The 20,954-nt window shown below is 44.2% G+C and overlaps 1 protein-coding gene across 1 annotated transcript in view; it reads left to right on the plus strand.

Annotated features, from left to right (window-relative positions):
- The window catches only part of LOC126278924 (KH domain-containing, RNA-binding, signal transduction-associated protein 3-like), a 1,426,848-nt gene that overhangs the window by 1,085,781 nt on the left and 320,113 nt on the right, over positions 1-20,954 (plus strand). The window lies entirely within an intron of this gene.

A 20,954-nucleotide genomic window follows, 5' to 3' on the forward strand; every position in this document is an offset into this window, starting at 1 on the left:
GGAGAAATTTCTGTTGCCATCCTGAGAATGCCAGACGCAATGTGCGGTCTTCAAGTAGTGCACAAGCTGAAACTTCCATGGCCCACCGTTGGAAAAGTAATGGGGACAATAGTGAATTGGCATGTCTAGTGCTCTTCCAGGTTATCTTCGCTGTAGATGATCGTCACATTGAGCAACATTTGTAACGTGGGAGGTAAGCATGGTACGCAGTTAACAAATATTACCCTCTCAGGCGGAAATTTAAAGGTGTGCATTTCAGTAGTTTATTCGTTATCTCTCTTCCGCATGTTTAATAAAATTTCCTGTTTATTTCAATGTCCTTACAAAAGTTTGCACGAAGTTTCATTACCCTACGGTCATTCGTTTTTCATGGGGAACCTCTCAAGCAGTGAAAGTTCAATTACATCTACCCTGTACAGTGGTCCACATGGACCGCGCAATATCTGACCAAGCCTACCAAGAAAGCTCAAACAGAATACGTTGGGAAGGATTAGACAGTGGCGTATCGGACTTACGCCAACAAAATATCGAACTAAATCAGGAAAATCTTGGCTCTATATAACATTAAATACGTTCCCCATCCGTCTCCAAAACGCATGCACTACTAGGTAAGTGGAAGATGACTTGGGATTCTGTAAAGCGGATGCCTAACTTCTTCTATGCAGATACGGTAAGGCATACATTGGCCAGACTGTGATGACAGTCGAGGAAAGGTGCCAGGAACACATGTTGTACACTGAACCTAAGAAACCAACAAAATCTGCGGAAGTAGAACATTCCATAGCTATAGGGGATTCGATGAAATACGAAGAAGTGGCAGTGCTGAGATAGACTTCGTCATTTTGAGACCGTGTTCTGTAGGAGGCTCGTGAGGCTCTAGTGGCCGACCGCCTGATCAGTAGTGACATTGGCTTCACTCCCAATAAAGCTCAGGATTCAGCGTTAGGCCAAAAGAGCTCACGACGGCGGTCGAGAGAGAGTTCCGTGCCCGACGGAGGGCGGCAGAAGCCCTGAGGGAATGGAGTTCTGCCTCAGCTTTCAACAATCGCGTCCCTGCACCACTCCACAAGGCGCCGCGTACGACGGGGTGGTGGGGAAAGGGATGGGGAGTGATAAGAGTATAAAGGAGGCGCGATACAGCAAAGACGCTCGCTCTGCAGGTATCCCCTGAAGATGGTGGCAAGGTACGCTGCCGAAATATCGTGTTGCGTAAACGATTGCACCACGCCGGACACCCAAAAAAACACAAATACGTTAATTTTCATTTACCTTTAATTTTTTCAACTCTTATAAATAATTCTCATTAATAAGGGGTGAGTTTCCCTGATCTGTCTAGCATAGAGTGTCATCTGTCCTTTTTTTTAATATACGCTATTGAAATTCCGTAGTAAGTTTACAAACATATTATTCCACTAACAACTTTTTCATACTATCTCCTCGATTGACAGATACTACTAAGTTATAACAATTCACATTACTACTGTAGTTTTTGGTAGGCACTTGCCGTCTTTCATGCATAAGAAATGATATATCTGTGTAAATAATGTATCAACTATTTAGATTTTAAAAACTATATTCATACTTCTTCTGATCATTTTTTGCAGTAACGGTTTTAGAAACAAGGCCAAGAGAATGTTCAACGGCGAGGCAAGGATCTGGGGAAACATCTTTCACCCTTAACTTTATTCACTTTATTTGAACAGAACCAAAAATTTTCTATGAGAAACATTTGCAGTGTTTTAAGAAAAATAATCACAAGGTTTAAAGAATTAAATAAAAACCTCGTAGCATAAACTACAGGCCTACTCAAGCTTTTGAGAAAGGTTTACAATTGCCCAGTTCTTAACAGTTTAACCACTTAAGAAAAAAAAAATACAATTTAAGAGACCATAATAATATGTTTTCAAAATCCTGTAGAACTTCCACTGACTCCTGTATGTTTAGCAATACACAAGCGGCAGAATATTTTTTTTTACAAAAAGGTATCAACCAACTAAGAAAAACAACCCTTTAAGGGACACTGCCACCAGGCTTCCAACGCAAGCTTCCAATTACGTATGACTACCTTAAAATATTGAAATCTGAAAATTTTCAAAGCAACATTGAGAGGCACCTGTGCTTTCATGGGAAGATTCTAATTATGTATAATACCCTTAAAATATTAAAATCTCTGTGATTCCACAATACTTACTGCTATCATACAATTCCTTTCATTTAGAGAAACAACAGAAAGATTCTTAAAGTATTAACTATCTAAGAGGAAAAGCAACCATCTGAGAGACAATTCTGCAGTCGCGTATACATTGCTTCAGCTAACACTTTATTTAGTGAGCCATTTGCAGAGAAGTCGTCCCTCAGTTATCGCTGATATGGCCGTCCTTCTAACCCATCAGACCAGCGTCGTCTTCTGCAAGGCTGGTCCACAAGACGGAAAACTAAGGTGCGTGTTAGCGGTCGGTTCCATACCACTTGCCCAGAACTGTTTTTAATAAATACACATGGGAGGGGAATGTAAGTCCGGTGCGAAATAGCACAGTGCCCTTTTGAAACCACAGTCAATATCGAAGCACCGAGCTACCAGGGCCTCAAAAGGCAACTGGCAGAAAACAGGACTCGCAACCCCCACAAGGCCATATCGAATCAAAACACAAGAGAGACGCTACGGAAACCCAGAACTTAAGAGGTGGCCCACGGACGCAAATGTTAAATCAGACAGCCACCCAACTAAGGCCAGTTCCGGAGAAAACACTAACCTCCACAGATCAAGGCTGGAGTTTAAGGATACACACCCATTACCTCGAAGATGGCAGGAAATATCTACACTACTGTCCATTAAAATTGCTACACCAAAAAGAAATGCAGATGATAAACGGGTATTCATTGGACAAGTGTATTATATTAGAACTGATATGTGATTACATTTTCACGCAATTTTGGTGCATAGATCCTGAGAAATCAGTACCCACAACAACCACATCTGGCCGTAAAAAAAGTCCTTGATACGCCTGGGCATTGTGTCAAACAGAGCTTGGATGTCGTGTACAGGTACAGCTGCCCATGCAGCTTCAACACGATATCACGATTCATCAAGAGTAGTGACTGGCGTATTGTGACGAGCCAGTTGCTCGGCCACCATTGACCAGATGTTTTCAATTGGTGAGAGATCTGGTGAATGTGCTGTCCAGGGTAGTACTCGAACATTTTCTGTAGCCAGAAAGGCCCGTACAGGTCCTGCAACATGCGGTCGTGCATTATCATGCTAAAATGTAGGATTTCGCATGGATCGAATGAAGGGTAGAGCTACGGGTCGAAACACATCTAAAATATAACGTCCACTGTTCAAAGTGCCGTCAATGCGAACAACAGGTGACCGAAACGTGTAACCAATGGCATCCCATACCATCACGCCGGATGATACGCCAGTATGGCGATGACGAATACACGCTTCCAATGTGCGTTCATCGCGATGTCGCCAAGCACGGATGCGACGATCATGATGGTGTAAACAGAACCTGGATTCATCCGAAAAAATGACGTTTTGCCATTAGTGCACCCAGGTTCGTCGTTGAGTACACCATCGCAGGCGCTCGTGTCTGTGATGCAGCGTCAAGCGTAACTGCAGCCATGGCATCCGAGCTGATAGTCCATGCTGCTGCAAACGTCGTCGAACTGTTCGTGCAGATGGTTGTCGTCTTGCAAACGTCCCCAGCTGTTGACTCAGGGATCGAGACGTGGCTGAACGATCCGTTACAGCCATGCAGATAAGATGCCTGTCATGTCGACTGCTAGTGGTACGAGGCCGTTGGGATCCAGCACGGCGATCCGTATTACCCTCCTGAACCTACCGATTCCATATTCTGCTAACAGTCATTGGATCTCGACCAACGCGAGCAACAATGTCGCGATACGATAAACTGCAATCGCGATAGGCTACAATCCGACCTTTAGCAAAGTCTGAAACGTGATGGTACGCATTTCTCGTCCTCACACGAGGCATCACAACAACGTGTCACCAGGCAACGCCGGTTAACTGTTGTTTGCGTATGAGAAATCGGTTGGAAACTGTCCTCATGTCAGCACATTATAGGTCTCGCCATCTGCGCTAACCTTGTGTGAATGCTCTGAAAAACTAATCATTTGCATATCTCAGCATCTTCTTCCTGTCGGTTAAATTTCGCGTCTGTAGCACCTAATCTTCGTGGTGTAGCAATTTTAATGGCCAGTAGTGCAGAATAGAAGGGCTTCGGGTTGTAAGTAGGCTGTTTAGGTTTTACGCTGATAACGCCACGTAGCGCTCTATATGAAAATCACTGGCTGTGCTGTGTGCAGTCTGTGGCTGGTTGGCATTGTTGGAACATTCGCTATTGTAGTGTTGGGCAGTTGGATGTGAACAGCGCGTAGCGTTGCGCAGTTGGAGGTGAGCCGCCAGCAGTGGTGAATGTGGGGAGAGAGATGGCAGAATTTTAAGAGCGGTTGATCTGGACGTGTGTCCATCAGAAAGAGTAAATTTGTAATACTGGAAATCATCAACTGATGTAAGTATTATGACTTTTGAACACTATTAAGGTAAATACATTGTTTGTTTTCTATCAAAATCTTTCATTTGCTAACTATGCCTATCAGTAGTTAGTGCCTTCGGTAGTTAGAATCTTTTATTTAGCTGGCAGTATTGGAGCTCGCTGTATTGCAGTAGTTCGAGTAACGAAGATTTTTGTGAGGTGAGTGATTCATGAAAGGTATAAGTTAGTCAGGGCCATTCTTTTGTAGGGATTATTCAAAGTCATACTGCGTTGCGTTAAAAATATTGTGTTTCAGTTTTGTGTTGATCAGAATAGGTAAAGAGCGAAATGTCTGATTGCGTTCAGGTCTGCACAACTGTTTGAAAATCAAATAATGTGAGAGGTTTATCAGCACAGTCATTCACTAATGTTTCTAAGGGGACGTTTCAGGATTAATTGAATTAATATGAAACAACTACCACTAAGGCGACACTATTCGGGGTCATTCTTTTGGGAATTCAGCTAAGCCGTAAGAGTTCTGTAACTAGCATCAAAGTTCGTCTCCGGGATCGCAGTACTACAGTCACTCCAGCAAATACTAAATGTCAAAGAAGGTCACTACGTAGTCGAAAAACGTATAGGGTGGACGATGATCCCCTTCAACCGAACGAAAACCTGTGGTCACCTTGTACTGGAAACTGATTGTGCCTCGTCTCGTACATTCTGGCGGTCGCGTGCTAGCCCCTGCTGCCATGGCACTTCCGTCCGGCCAGACCGGCTCCACCCGACTGCCTTGCATGTCCGCCGTACTGCCGATCGCGCCCTCTCTCGTCCAGCGTTACGTAATTCGAGCTGCCTCTGCAAAGCCAGCGCCTCCACCAGAACAGGAACATCTCAAAAGCGAACAAAGGACAGACAGAGCCCGGGAATTCGAAGGAAACTGAGCCGCATGGCTGGATGATATTCATGTCTCCATATTGTCGTTCACCCTAACAGGTGCTGTGAATTTTCGTGTTGTGTTCCTGGGGAACAGATTACGAGCCTATTATTTTATGAGGGAGGTTAAATAAATCGCCAGAAGAAACATACACAGGTTGGCACACATGCTCATTATTTCAGTTCTTCGATCTGATCAGTAACCCTCGCACCACCCTGTTTGCAAATCTGTTTCTCTGTGCTCTAATCTCAGAAAGTAGTGAATACGTGCTCTGTAACTGTTTCGAAAGTGAAATCATTGTCATTTCATTTATGAGCACGGCAGCCAATATTGGTGATAGCATTAATGATAACAACAATGGAAATAATTTAAGCATTCTGTCTTCAGGCCACGAGTGGCCTACCGGGACCATTTGACCGCCGCGTCAACCTCAGTGGAGGATGCGGATAGGAGGGGAGGGGGGTTAGGAGGTCAGCACACCGCTCTCCCGGTCGTTACGATGGTATTCGTGACCGAAGCCGCTACTATTCGGTCGAGTAGCTCCTCAATTGGCGTCACGAGGCGGAGTACACCCCGAAAAATGGCAACAGCGCATGGTCACCCATCCAAGTGCCGACCACGTCCGACAGTGCTTAACTTCTGTGATCTCACAGGAACCGGTGTATCCACTGCGGCAAGGCCGTTGCCTATAATGGAAATAATTACAATTAAATATTGCTCACGGTGGTACCAGAGGGGTATTGTAAACAATATTCAAAGAATAACATAGTAGAAGAATATTTGCAGAAGACATCCTCCACTTATACGTCATCACTATTTTTATTCCACCACGATCGCGTCCGCTGATTGACTGAACGCGTTTGATCCGAGACATGAAATGTGGAAAATTTTCTTTATTATAGCACGTCGCCTATAAAAATGAAGTGCCAGTTGGAAGTCTTTGGCTGTGAGACAATCTTTCTGCTTATTAAATGAAAAAGTGTTGCTTTTGTATGACAACATCGTAAAATAAATTGAAGCCAAATTGTACTGTGCTGGCTTATCCAGGGGCACAATATTCGCAAAAGCTGTTTGCGCTCCAAGTAAAGTAATATAGTGTGGTAACGAAAGAGGAGGTATTTGCAGAGCGGAACGGCGGTGGGAGGGTAAGTGTGAAATAGGGAAGGAACACGGTGCGCGCAATCAGTAGCAAAATGTGCCGGTGTTTGTAAAGGCACAGCTATCCGAACGGATTTAAGCTCCCTGTAAATATTTGTTTCTTTTCATCAAATATTACGCTTTACATTACGAATTATGTCAGATTTACAGAGCTGTAGTTTCCTCAGAACTCCCACAAAAGACGGAAAATTGTGCCAGTTACGAGGTTGCCCTTCGTACGCGATGAGATCGAGTTCGTAGTGTACAAAGGGCTATTTCACTCATTTCAACTGCAAGCCGTATGTAACAAGACCAGAAACGTTTTAAGAAAATCAGTCAATGTGATACTATATGGCAATTTAATTGTGAATGCGTTCCAATACATAGAAGGTGGAAATTCGTTTACAAGAACAAAATATTTAAGAAATATCTGAAGAAGGCAGAAATCACAATGTACCAAAGTGGTAGGTGTAGTCCCCCCAGTCATGGGGCTGTTCCACCCAGTATATTGCAGAGTACAATTCGCAAGCATTTACCACACGTAAAGATTTTCATTTTTCGTCCGTTTGCACCCAAGCACACATCGTCAAACCATGCAGCACAATGTATCCAGTCTTCCGTCCTGGCCGATTCTGACGAATTATCTTGTCAAAGGCAACAAGGAGTGTTCTCATGATCGTCTTCAATTACAACTGGCTGTAAGTTATCATCCGACTCACTCAACTGACGATATTTTTTCTTACTGGCATTACCTTTCCTTTCTTTCTCCGTTTTTAGTCTGTATTAAGCACTCGTTGCGTCGTAATTTGTGTCTGAGGTCAAATGCTTCGGTTCTGTTACTACCTTTTTTGACGTCCTTTGGGATATTCTTTTTGCTGGGGTGGAAATGATTACAATCAAAGGACAAGTCTTCTGATGGATGGAGGAAGGGTGTCCCGGAAAAGAGGATTCAGATCGCAGCTGAGAACATTGAAGTAAGTAACGGATTTAAAGGGAGCAATCCAGTACATTTAAATACTTCATCATTACTTCCAACGGTGGCAGCTTTATTCCAAGCTATGGAAAAAGTTCTCCAAAGTTAAACTTGTTGACTGCACTTCCCTTTCGGCGGTTTGAATACTGATCTATACAGACGCTGAAGGGCGTTTGTGGTGTGTGGTGTGAGCTGAAAGGCAGGGCATCTCTACATCATTCTCACGATAGCACTACAGACACTGGAGATAAGAATGAGAAATATACCCATCGAGAATTAGGAGACGCTTTCCAGGTGAGTGGTGCTTCTGAAAGTGTTAGAGCCACTTTAGAGAAACATTTTCGCTCACTTGTAGGGAATTTTTATACACCACTCTAAATCTAACACCTTTTAAGATAGTAAAGGGTGGAATAAAAACGCCACTAGCACTACAGCAAGCTGTAATAGTGACATTTTCCCCCTCTCTATGTTTGTAATCTTCACTGCTTCCCTGGTACCTTTAGCTCTCACTGTTTTTGGTGGGGAATTATTAGGGGGCAAACTCGTCTCATCGACATTGAAGATGAGGTGAAGCTTACCACAAACTCCTGTCTGCTCAAAAAAATTCCGATGAACATCGAAGAACGCAGTCACTGCCTGCTTATTCGTCCCCTTCGCTCTAGCTTTTGATCAGTCCTGTGGTTTTCGGAGTGGTAAATCATTATACCTCTGCATAAACCCAGTAAACCACCCTTTCCCTGCAGTCGTGTGTTCCATGACCCGGGGCGCTTGATGCTATTCGTCACAGCATACGTGAAGGCTGCTCTTCCATTTTGTTCAGGAGTGCAGGCAAAACCCCTTGCAGCTACGCCTTTCAACCTAGAACTTAAATCATCCTCCACTTCTGCGCTGAATATAGCTGGATGACCAGCTGGTGCGTGAAGTTCTTTTTCTCCCATTGCCTGTCCGCAGCTCGTGGTCGTGCGGTAGCGTTCTCGCTTACCACGTCCGTGTTCCCGGGTTCGATTCCCGGCCTGCTGTCGAAAATATCAGCTGATCACAGCTGCTAAAAATTATGGCTCGTAGGTATCCCTGGTCGAAAGCAATGAAACTGCCATTCTGAAGCACCTGGGAGGGCTGTATCGACAAGTATACATACTATGCAACTGAAATGTTGTTGCAACTTCACTTTTGTGTTGAGACAAAGGCCGAGGTGTTGCTGTTATGTCAGTGTGAACAGGGGCGCTACTCCCAACCAACAGTATCCAAAATGCATGCCTATTAAGCACAACTACTGAAATCGCTACATATTCTATTTCCAAAACACGCATTTATTCAACAGCACAGATACTAACATCAGGATGTTGTTGTACAATAGTCCTAAATTATGTGAGTTCCGCACCGAGACACAGCCGTGGTTGTGTCTTGTGTTGTCGATGGTCAGCGGATCCTTCTTCGGAAAGGTCAGCTGCGATGAACTGTACCTGCAACTGCTACTGGAATTCCCACTGGGTCTTGCTGCAGAAACTCGGTCCGTTAAGTCATGGACCGCGAACTGTACCACAGTGTGAAGTGATACAAATCTTCACTCTATTTTTACACATGATGCGTTAAGGGAGACATAGTTCCCGCTCTGTCAACGACCTCTGTTGTAGACCGCTAGACTTTGCTGGCTGACTCGGTCAGCCTGGATAGTAGGCTGTCCCGGTTATCTTGTGTTGTTAGAGGGACGACTACCTTATAGGGGTTGCGACTCGCAGTCACAAAACATCAATTTGGCTTCCCATCGTCTATTAAGAACAATACTACGAACGACCCAACACCGTTGAGCGCAAACAACGTACACATGGGTACACTTGGAACGCAACCTATTTTAGTGGCATCTGGTTTTCTTAACTGACGAATGCAGAATCTGACGTCTGATGGTCTTCGTAGAAGAGTGTGGTGCTGGAAAGATATCAATGCAATACTCAGACATGAAGTCACACAGGTTCATCAGAGAAGTCATGTTTTACTCCGTTGTGATATACGTATATGAAACACCTCTTACCCCTATAGCTATTTGAGATTGCGTCCCTGTGCGCGGAACAGCGTATTGTAGAAAATTCGATAGTTGTACACCATCTGGAGAGGATCCTTCACTCTGTTAACCACCCTTCAGTCAACATTTCGGCTAAGAGTTCATCTGCCAAGATGATGATAGTAAAAAGTAATTTCGTATGGTTGAATGACAGGGTGCAAGTCTTTCAACTGGACATCGCTTCGGCGACTTGCGTTTGTGTAATCTACCTCAATTGTCAGAGTAGGGAAAGGTTATAAACTTATTTGTCCGTCGCTGACATAAAAGACCGCAAACCTTCTTTCTTTCCCGTCTGGGCAAGTTGTGCACGACTAGAGTACATGTAAAGCTTATTGGGACAGGGTAAATGCAAGCTACAATGAAGTCGATATTTCGATTGTAATACTGGAATTTTAATTTGGTATCCCCCACAACTGACAAAATTTACAAAAAAAAGAAAAAAAAAAGAAAATGAATTTCTTTGTCCACCCACACACTCCTGCAAATGACACATAAACAATTTCCAATTATGCGCCCATGTTAACGGCAGCTACTTTGATAAATATTCGGCACCTCGCAAGAATAACTACCAGACCAAGAATATTAAGTGAGCTGTTAGAAGTGGTTAAGCGTTGGTGAAAATCTCCCCTCTGAGCACTCAAAGAGCTCTACCCGCAGAACTCTGCACGGAACACGCGTTTGTGCAATGCTGCGATACAGACCGTATATCTCCCTTCGAAGGGGATGGCCAAGACGCCGTCTCCAAGTCCGCACCGCTCGATGGATGAAGGCGAAGTCCTCTCTCTCCTCAATTCTCCCGTCTCACACACGTACGAAAACGCGGCGGAAGAATACCCCGTTTCGGTCAATGTCGAAAGCTCTATCCTCGCCGAAATCCCTCCGACGGCATTTCTGAGATGTACCCATCTGAGATCTAGTAGGTCATATCGCCCCTAGGCAAACGAAATTCCCGTCTTCGCCACGTGTTGCCCAACACAGGTGGCTCCAGATGCCGGGCTATCCCCAAAAGCGCCGTATTGTCCCGTGTTTCCGGTGACCGCTACCTGCCGCCCACGGCGGCCCGGCGAGCTACGGCCAGCTACAGACTTTATATTCCACAATTCTCAACATCCAACACTTTTCACCAACGCCTTAAGTTAGTGACTTAATCATCCAGACATGCAGGCAATACCGCTCGAGAGTGCCTCATATGTGTCATAATTCAATAGAGTCATGGTCTGATGCTCTTGCCAGTCCCTTTATTATTAATACCAATATTGGTAAGCTAACGTGTAAGTGCCCATGTCCTGGCACCTTACAACGTGACCTACAGTTTATCGCCCAGTACTAATCACCTATCATTCCCAGCAACTCTTCACATCACTGAGCGGTGAAGACTACATTAAAAGCAGACTGAAAATTTCCGTGCTCCAACCGGGATACTGTCTCGTGACCCCTCTGTTTCTAGGCATGCTCTTCACCACTAGATCATATGAGGATTCGCCTGTAGCGACAGTCATGATTTATTTTTAATATACTGTAAGACAAAAAAAACTACGAACCAAGAATGAAATATCCGAATGGGACAGATCGACAGGGATGGCGCACAAGTGCAGGAAAACAAATGATTGTAATTTCAGGAAAGATTAGCAGATTTATTTTAGAGCAGGACCTTCACAAACTGAGGAAGTCAGTAAGGCGTTGGTCAATGTCTGGCCTTTGTGCAAGCAGTTATTCGGCTTGGTATTGATTGCTGGAGTTGCTGGATGTACTCCTGACGGATATCGTGCCAAATTCTGTCCAATTGCAGCGTTAGATCGTCAAACTCACGAGCTGGTTAGAGGATTCTGCCCATAATGCTCTAAACGTCTCCAATTGAGAAGAGATCCGATTATGTTACTTGTCAAGGTAGGCTTTAGCAAGCATGAAGACAACCAGAAGAAACTGTCGTTGCGTGCGGCCGGGCATTACCTTGCTTAAATGTGAGTGCAGGATTGATTGGGATGATGGGCAACCAAGTTAGGCTTAAAATATCGTCAACGTACCGCTTTACTGTAAGGGTGCCGAGAATTACAACTAAAGAAGTCCTTCTATGGAATGGAATGGTAACCCAGACCATCACAGCTGGTTGTCTGGCCGTATGACAGGCGGTAGTCAGGTAGGTATCCCACAGGGCCCTGGGTGCCTTCAGACAACTCTTCGCTGTGGGCTTAGTTCGAAAGACAATTTCTTCCAGTCAATAAGATTTCTGGCCACTCAAATGGGCTTGTTGGTGCACGGAGGTCAACAGCAATCAGCTTAAGGGGCGTCGTGAACTCAAGCCCCTTTGTGTGAGTCACCTATTAACAGTCCTTAAGCTCATTGAAGCTTCATTTGCACCTCTAGTCGATGACCATGATGAATCCGGGTCTCTCAGTGGCCCACTGACGATTCCTACGTGCTCTTGTTCACTCGTCTCTCAAACTCGACCGCTTCCTTCTTGACATTGTTTTCGGAAATGGTTCACCCACTCCTGCCAACATTGTCCAATAATGGTATCCCTCCTATTGAAATGGGGAGCGACTCATCGATTAGTCTAGCCGGCTACTTTGAACCCAACTACACATACTCTGTCAAATGTTGATATCTGCCTAAGTTGTTGACGCGTCTGTCTACGAGGCGTAGTTACTGTCCAACTGAATACGCGGAACGAAATTTGCAAAGACTTTGTTCCCTGGTAATGACGTGTCCAGTGTTTACCACCCTTGCCAGCTGCGAGGTGAAATTACATTGCAACTACACATATTGATCCATCGCTCGCCAAAGTTTACAACATTGCGTTTTACCTCAATGCCTGTATGAACATGAACTTGTCATCAATTTTCATATCTCCTTTGTGTTGCGTCATTTTTTCCTTGTCTTTGGCTATACTTGAGTACTCGATCTGGTTCACGGAGTTTTTAATGACGCAGCTGCCGAAACGCCGAGGAATTATCTGTGTGGGTGATTTTCTGTGTGTTTAACTCATTGAAGCTGTTTCGGACTGTTGTGATGGCTCGAACTACGCTGCCCGTTCTGTGGTTCAAAATGGCTCTGAGCACTATGGGACTCTACTTCTGAGGTCATTAGTCCCCTAGAACTTAGAACTAGTTAAACCTACCTAACCTAAGGACATCACACTCATCCATGCCCGAGGCAGGAATCGAACCTGCGATCGCAGCGGTCTCGCGGTTCCAGGCTGGAGCGCCTAGAACCGCACGGCCACTTCGGCCGGCCGCCCGTACTGTGGCTGGTGGACTGAATAGCCAGACATTAACAGCGATCTCTGCGGTATCGACGCCCGTGAAGAACCACACGCTTGCGATGGCTGAAAAAATGGTACGTGAATATAACGTCGTATTAACAGAGTCTTGAGCGATGTCTTGAATTGTAATGTATGTACGCGGTAGCCCACAATTACTTGATACTATTTTGAAATGGATTTAACCATAATTAACGGTACCTAGGGAAAATCTGGGGACAACATCTGTAAAAAAGAGCTATTTATTTCCACTGATTTAAAGTGTTTATCGACTTGTGGTTGATAATTGAACTCTGCTGAAGTGTGTTAATCGCTGTCTTTGCTGATTTTAAGTCATGACTGATCAGTAGTATTAGTTTTGCGTGATAAAATATCTACAGGAAGGTGACAGTTTCTTTACACTAAAAAAGAGCTGTAATCTCTCTCGAAATTGCAATTGTGTAACACTCAGTGCACAAGGCTTTCTTCAGATTTGCAGGACTTAATCATGTGATTTTTGTCTCACGTCCCAGATATGATACTATTTCTTGAAGGCTTATGCCGTTGATGCGTTATTAACTGACATTTAATGATATTAGTGATGTGTTTGTGATAAATTTTAATTGCACCAGAAAAAATTGTCTCGAAACGGCATACTGCAAGTTTGACTGAAAACAACTGAGTGTACCATAATGAATACGGTGCTGCCACATCGACTGTTTATATAGAGCGTGTCGTCAAAATTACTTCACGTTTTCAGGAAGTCTTGTGAAATGAGTGTTACCCGTTGCAATTTTTAGCATCACTGTGGTTACAATATCATTGGAATCTGAGTTCAAAGAGTCGTATAATTCAAATATTTCAGTTTCTTAAGTAATATAGTTAAGAGTTTATTAGAGAATTTAGCCAGGGCCCCTCCTGCGTGACATGTTCTTGGTTCGATGGCAATATCTAGATGCATCCAAGTTCCTGTGGACCGTTGGTGGATTGTAGCTTTAATCATCCAGAATAAGCTAGAGCTACACGATGGAAAAAAGGCACAACCGCCAGCCCAGACATTCAGTATTACCAAGCTAGAGTAGAGCATGCTCACCATCCCCAAAGAGGTAGGAATTAGTCGATGGAATGCATTACCGTAGCCGCTTCCATGAACCTAATGCAGCATGCATGGGACCAGTCGGTGAACCGCCCTCAAACACTGGAGTACCTCCTGAGGGCAGCCGTTGATTACTGGGACAGGCTGGGTCGCTGAGTTTCGACCATGTTGTAAACGGCACGCGGCGGGAATCGAACCATTTTACAACGTCCGGAAGAAGGAATAGATTAATGAATGTTAGCAAGTGGCAGATTTCGATTTCTCGGTTGGGTAAAGATGTGCACTGTTGATCAGGCTGCCTTTTTATTTCGGTTATTGTTTATTTCTATTTAACAGAAAATAAGACTTGTTCTTCCATTCTTTTCTCCTCTTGAACCTAATACAACAGACGTACGCAGAATAATTTTTGAGTTGTTTGTATTAAAATCGGCACCAAGTTTGCGAAGGCAACTCGGAGACGATTCAAGTGAAATATTACTTTTCCGTCATATTTCTCGCGAAATCACGCTGACACGAAAATCAGAGGAAGGCTGGTGTTGCCTAGAATTCAGTCACGCTGTTAGCTTTAGAGATGTGGGCCGGGACAGGAAAAAGCCCCTGCTTTCTGTCTCTGCCACACGGAGGTCGATTGAAACCGAATGCATGGGACACGGACTTCGTTCTGGCTATTGGCTGTCACCAGCGCTAAAACAAGCGCGGAGAAAGAGTCTACTCCGACTGGACGTCCCATCCATTTGGTCGCTCGCAGTGCGGAAAGCAGAGCTCGGCGTTGTTTTATCATATGGCTGTATGGGTCTCGCAGTGAGAAGGTTTTAGCTCTGTAGAGAGCACATACCCATCATGGCTCTATATTTCGTTCTAAACTAGTATGGACACTAAGGTTTTTCTCCGTACATTCTCTGTCTTACAATCGTTTTTTCTTTTTTAAATTTCATTTTTGTCAGTTTGCTATTCGCAAGTTGACATAGCGGCGTAAGCTTTTAATTCCATTTTAGGCAAAGCGGATAAAATGGATGCCACTTTTTTTATTATGATATGCATGGATATGTTCATTAGCATACTGAATTCATTTAACGTAGAAATAATTATACAGTTGTGCTGTTCTGATATGCAACCTAGAGAGTGGTTTCATACGAATCTACTCGCTAGTCTATCCTGCACAGATCCCTTCTTCTTTGCACAACTACCGCAATCTACAACGTTTTGAACCTGCCTATTGTATTCAAGCCCTGGTCTCCATTTGGAGATCTTTACCTACTCACATCCCTCAATTGCCTAACAGGCGATTTCTTAATGTATCAGTGTGTGTCGTTTCTACTAAACACTACGGTCAAAGGTTCGAATCCTGCAACGGGCATGGATGTGTGTGATGTCCTTAGGTTAGTTAGGTTTAAGTAGTTCTAAGTTCTAGGGGACTGATGACCACAGATGTTAAGTCCCATAGTGCTCAGAGCCATTTGAACCATTTTTTTTCAACCAAACATTTGCTTTAGTCCACTTGTGCCACAAATTTATTTTTGTCTCAGTTCGATTCAGTACCTTCCAGTTAGTTATTCTATCTACTCATCAGATATTTAGCATTATTCGGTGGCGTAAAAAGCTTTTTATGCTATCCAAGATCGACTCAAGCCCCGTCCTCACAGTTTTAGTTCTGCTAGTATCCCGTCTCCTACCTTTCAAACTTCACAGAAGCTCTTCTGCGAACCTTGGAGAACTAACACTTCTGGAAGGAAGGATATAGTGGAGACATAGCTTATCCACAGCCTGGGGAAAAGTTGTACTGACCTGGTAAAAACGACCCTGACAGATGCATTAGACGTGGTCTAGTGGATACGCTGCGGCATTGTTCGACTTGTTACCGACATTTAATGAACTAGAAATGTATCAGGAAGAGAACCATTTATAACACTGACACACTGCTCTGGCCTGCCTCAGAGCTGTTCCATGGACAAAAACCTGTATGGTCCACTGTGACGCGGCTACTCGGAAACTATGCAAACAATATTACGAACGCAAACTTTGAAGACAACATCATCACATTTCAAGTTTACATATAAAAAGCCTATTGGCGAATGAAGCGCTTCTCGAACGTGAAAAATAATTTCGAAAACACATTGACGATTACATTTGAAAATATGTGCAGTTATCTGTAGCCCCAAAACTAATGTTCTGGGATTTGATTGATGGGAAGCTGTCTAATCTGAAATTTTCAGTTTCTCATGCACTTTCACGATAGAAACCACAGGAAAGGTGGCTTGGCCGGCCGGAGTGGCCGAGCGGTTCTAGGCGCTACAGTCTGGAATCACGCGACCGCTACGGACGCAGGTTCGAATCCTGCCTCGGGCATGGATGTGTGTGATGTCCTTAGGTTAGTTAGCTGTAAGTAGTTCTAAGTTCTAGAGGACTGATGACCTCAGAAGTTAAGTCTCACAGTGCTCAGAGTCCTTTGAACCCCCTTCACTAGGTATAATTATATTTATTTTAATTGAACCAACTTTGGTTTCTTGGTGAAACATCGTAAATTCACTAAACCAACACTGTTTTTGTCTTGTTTCACAATTTTGTTATTAATGTTACTGCACAACCTAGGTTTCGGGTTATAAGTCCATTTTCAAGTACATTACTGATTCCAAAATACGATAATGCACAGATAAACATGATGGCAAGGCCAAGATAATCATCTCAACTTCTTACGGTATCTGTCCATAGCTTAATGTACTATCCCTATGTCCCAAGAAGACATTGACGAGGAACTTAACACAATAAAAACGGTATCCACAAACAACGAATTTAACCTCAACATCATTGATAAAATTTTAGGTGAAAAGATGAAGAACCAAGTCAGGTCTCTATTGTTCCCAAAGAAAAACACAGACAAATGGGAAAAGAAATTGTGCAGATTACCTTTAATAGGGAAAATATAGAATAGTATAAGTAACACCTTGAAGGCAAAACGTTTTTCTGTGTTTTTCTATGTCCCCTAGACAATATGTAGTTGCGTGTTCAGTTCAAAAGAAAAACAACCAGCCATCACAAAAAGCGAGATTTATAAAATCACATGCCTTAAGTGTCAGTCTTACTACACTGGACAGACGGGGACGTAAATCTGAACCACTCTTAAAGAAGACCACTGAATCCGGAGATTGCAGAAGCCTGTTTCAGCCTTTGTAGAACATTGACTGAACAATAACCACATAACCACAAATACATAATAGATGTAGACACAGGTAAAAGGGGGCCAAACTCAACCAATTAGAACTTTTAGAAATTAAGAGACAGATACGTGTATCCTCACACCTATTATTAAACGAGCAAACTCAATTCAATTGCTCGCCTGTTTTAGATGAGATCAGAAACACAGGATAAATGCAAAACTTTGGACCCCAATCCATCCTAGTTAAAAATTTGTTGGCTGATGCATAACTTTAGTCCTGTCGTTTTAGTGTAATCGCGCAATTGTGTAATAATGTACGTAATTTGTTAAAAATTGTGTTGATGTAATTGTTCATTAAGCTATGGATCGATACCTTAAGAAGTTCAGATGATTATCTTGCCCTTATCATATTTACCCGTGCATTATCACCTATGAGAATCAGTAATGTACTTGAAAATGGACATATGGCCCAAGACCTAAGTTTGCGCAGTACCATTGATAATAAAATTGTGAAACAAGACAAAAGCAGTGTGTTTAGCTAATTGTTAATTATACTTAAGTAATGTTTTTCCTTTTTTGGTGTGGGTACGTAAACCGGAGAGAATTTCGGGTATAATGAAAAACAGCTAACATGGTGGTGTACAACAAGCTACACGAAATTTTAAGACTCAACAGTCGTCTGACGATGGATGTGTCTGTTCGAAAACGGCAACGGAGCTACACTCCTCGAAACTGAAATAAGAACACCGTGAATTCATTGTCACAGGAAGGGGAAACTTTATTGACACATTCCTGGGGTCAGATATATCACATGATCACACTGACAGAACCACAGGCACATAGACACAGGAAACAGAGCATGCACAATGTCGGCACTAGTACAGTGTATATCCACCTTTCGCAGCAATGCAGGCTGCTACTCTGCCATGGAGACGATCGTAGAGATGCTGGATGTAGTCCTGTGGAACGGCTTGCCATGCCATTTCCACCTGGCGCCTCAGTTGGACCAGGGTTCGTGCTGGACGTGCAGACCGCGTGAGACGACGCTTCATCCAGTCCCAAACATGCTCAATGGGGGACAGATCCGGAGACCTTGCTGGTCAGGGTAGTTGACTTACACCTTCTAGAGCACGTTGGGTGGCACGGGATACATGCGGACGTGCATTGTCCTGTTGGAACAGCAAGTTCCCTTGCCGGTCTAGGAATGGTAGAACGATGGGTTCGATGACGGTTTGGATGTACCGTGCACTATTCAGTGTCCCCTCGACGATCACCAGAGGTGTACGGCCAGTGTAGGAGATCGCTCCCCACACCATGATGCCGGGTGTTGGCCCTGTGTGCCTCGGTCGTATGCAGTCCTGATTGTGGCGCTCACCTGCACGGCGCCAAACACGCATACGACCATCATTGGCACCAAGGCAGAAGCGACTCTCATCGCTGAAGACGACACGTCTCCATTCGTCCCTCCATTCACGCCTGTCGCGACACCACTGGAGGTGGGCTGCACGATGTTGGGGCGTGAGCGGAAGACGGCCTAACGGTGTGCGGAACCGTAGCCCAGCTTCATGAAGACGGTTGCGAATGGTCCTCGCCGATACCCCAGGAGCAACAGTGTCCCTAATTTGCTGGGAAGTGGCGGTGCGGTCCCCTACGGCACTGCGTAGGATCCTACGGTCTTGGCGTGCATCCGTACGTCGCTGCGGTCCGGTCCCAGGTCGACGGGACGTGCACCTTCCGCCGACCACTGGCGACAACATCGATGTTCTGTGGAGACCTTACGCCGCACGTGTTGAGCATTTCGGCGGTACGTCCACCCGGCCTCCCGCATGCCCACTATACGCCCTCGCTCAAAGTCCGTCAACTGCACATACGGTTCACCTCCATGCTGTCGCGGCATGCTACCAGTGTTAAAGACTGCGATGGAGCTCCGTATGCCACGGCAAACTGGCTGACACTGACGGCGGCGGTGCGCAAATGCTGCGCAGCTAGCGCCATTCGACGGCCAACACCGCGGTTCCTGGTGTGTCCGCTGTGCCGTGCGTGTGATCATTGCTTGTACAGCCCTCTTGCAGTGTCCGGAGCAAGTATGGTGGGTCTGATACACCGGTGTCAATGTGTTCTTTTTTCCATTTCCAGGAGTGTATATGTTCTTAATAACTAGCAGTAATGAGAGCGGCTTTCAGTGAAAATTAACGTCTGGTTTTACACTGTCACGGTCTTCGACAAAATAGCATGCTGTAATACTGTCAAGAGGGCAGATGAGTTGACAATAAAAATATGTTATGCGTTTATGCGTACAGCGCTTGTAACGCGATGAGTGATTCAATAATAAAGACAAATTCTAGAGCGAATATGACCCTATCTTTGCGGCAAACCCGCAAAATGTTTCGACATTAGAACGAGACGTCATCATAACGCGCGTGAATAAGGACTCTCACACAGACATTCCTACGTAACAGCGAGCCACACAGTTTCGCGAACAAGTAAAGTCTGTGTGAAGCAGCGTCGTAAAGCAAGCCGTTGTACTGTACAGACGCCGATCGGATGCGACCTGTACTCGCACGCCAGAGCATATTGACAGACGTACAGGAATGCGGAAACGCATCACGCGTGGTGTCCTCACGCAGGCTATGTGACGTTTAGTGGATCAGTGATTGTATAAAATTGTACAGAGAGCAACTGTGCTTGTAGAAAGTGTGATACAAACATTATTTGAAGACTGAGAGACCTATGGTTAGTTGCTTGTGTTTTGAAATCCACTTTTCATTAAAGCCAACCAAGGCTTTGTTGGGGAAATAGAAGCTAAACGTATGGGACCCATTTTGAAAAGAGTTGAAGAAAATATATGGCTGTAAGGGTAGAGAAAGGGATGTCGACGAAACTTATAAGTTTTTAGTACTACAATTTACTTTTACTTAACGTGGACCATGAGCTCCCAAATGCATGTTGTTGTAATAGATAGTTTGTGCTTGTAGAGTATGGAGATTGAGCACATCTCACAAAACCGACACGTTGCTTTGCAACTGCAACAGATCTGAAGACGTTCGGAACATGAACGAAACTCATAATCCTGAATAAAACTGAGGCAATACAGTGTAATAAAAATATTAGAATAATGACTACGTTTTTGTTAAGTTCAAATCGTTCAAATGGCTCTGAGCACTATAGGACTTAACATCTGAGGTCAATAGTCCCCTAGAACTTAGAACTACTTAAACCTAACTAACCTAAGGACATCACACACATCCATGCCCGAGGCAGGATTCGAACCTGCGACCGTAGCGGTCGCGCGGTTCAAGACTGAAGCGCCTAGAACCGCTCGGTCACATCGGCCGGCTCTTGTAAAGTCATCTCCACTTGGCATCGTGTTAAACATTCATAAAAGTTCTTGCTGACTGAAGGTAATGAAAAAGTTACGGTAAAAGTGGACCACTTTGTGGCACTTTCAGCAGTTTTTGTGACGTCACCTAATAAAAATATATACTGAGACATTACGTACTAAGACATTTAATTTCTATATATTGAATTTTGCAATTTTATTCTGTAATTTTGATAGAAATACAGTTTATTGTGCAATGAGCTATTTTGAAATAGTTCAAATGGCTCTGAGCACTATGGGACTTAACATGAGGTCATCAGTCCCCTAGAACTTAGGACTACTTAAACCTAACTAACCTAAGGACATCACACACATCCATGCCCGAGGCAGGATTCGAAACTGCGACTGCAGCAGTCGCGCGGTTCCAGACTGAATCGCCTAGAACCGCTGGGCAGCTATTTCGATAATGGAACGTTAATTATCATAAAGTTCCCCCACCATGCGAAGCTCAGGACAACAGTCTGACACGAAGCCGGAGACAG

Source organism: Schistocerca gregaria, chromosome 6 (genome assembly GCF_023897955.1).
Source record: "Schistocerca gregaria isolate iqSchGreg1 chromosome 6, iqSchGreg1.2, whole genome shotgun sequence".
NCBI classification, from domain to species: domain Eukaryota; kingdom Metazoa; phylum Arthropoda; class Insecta; order Orthoptera; family Acrididae; genus Schistocerca; species Schistocerca gregaria.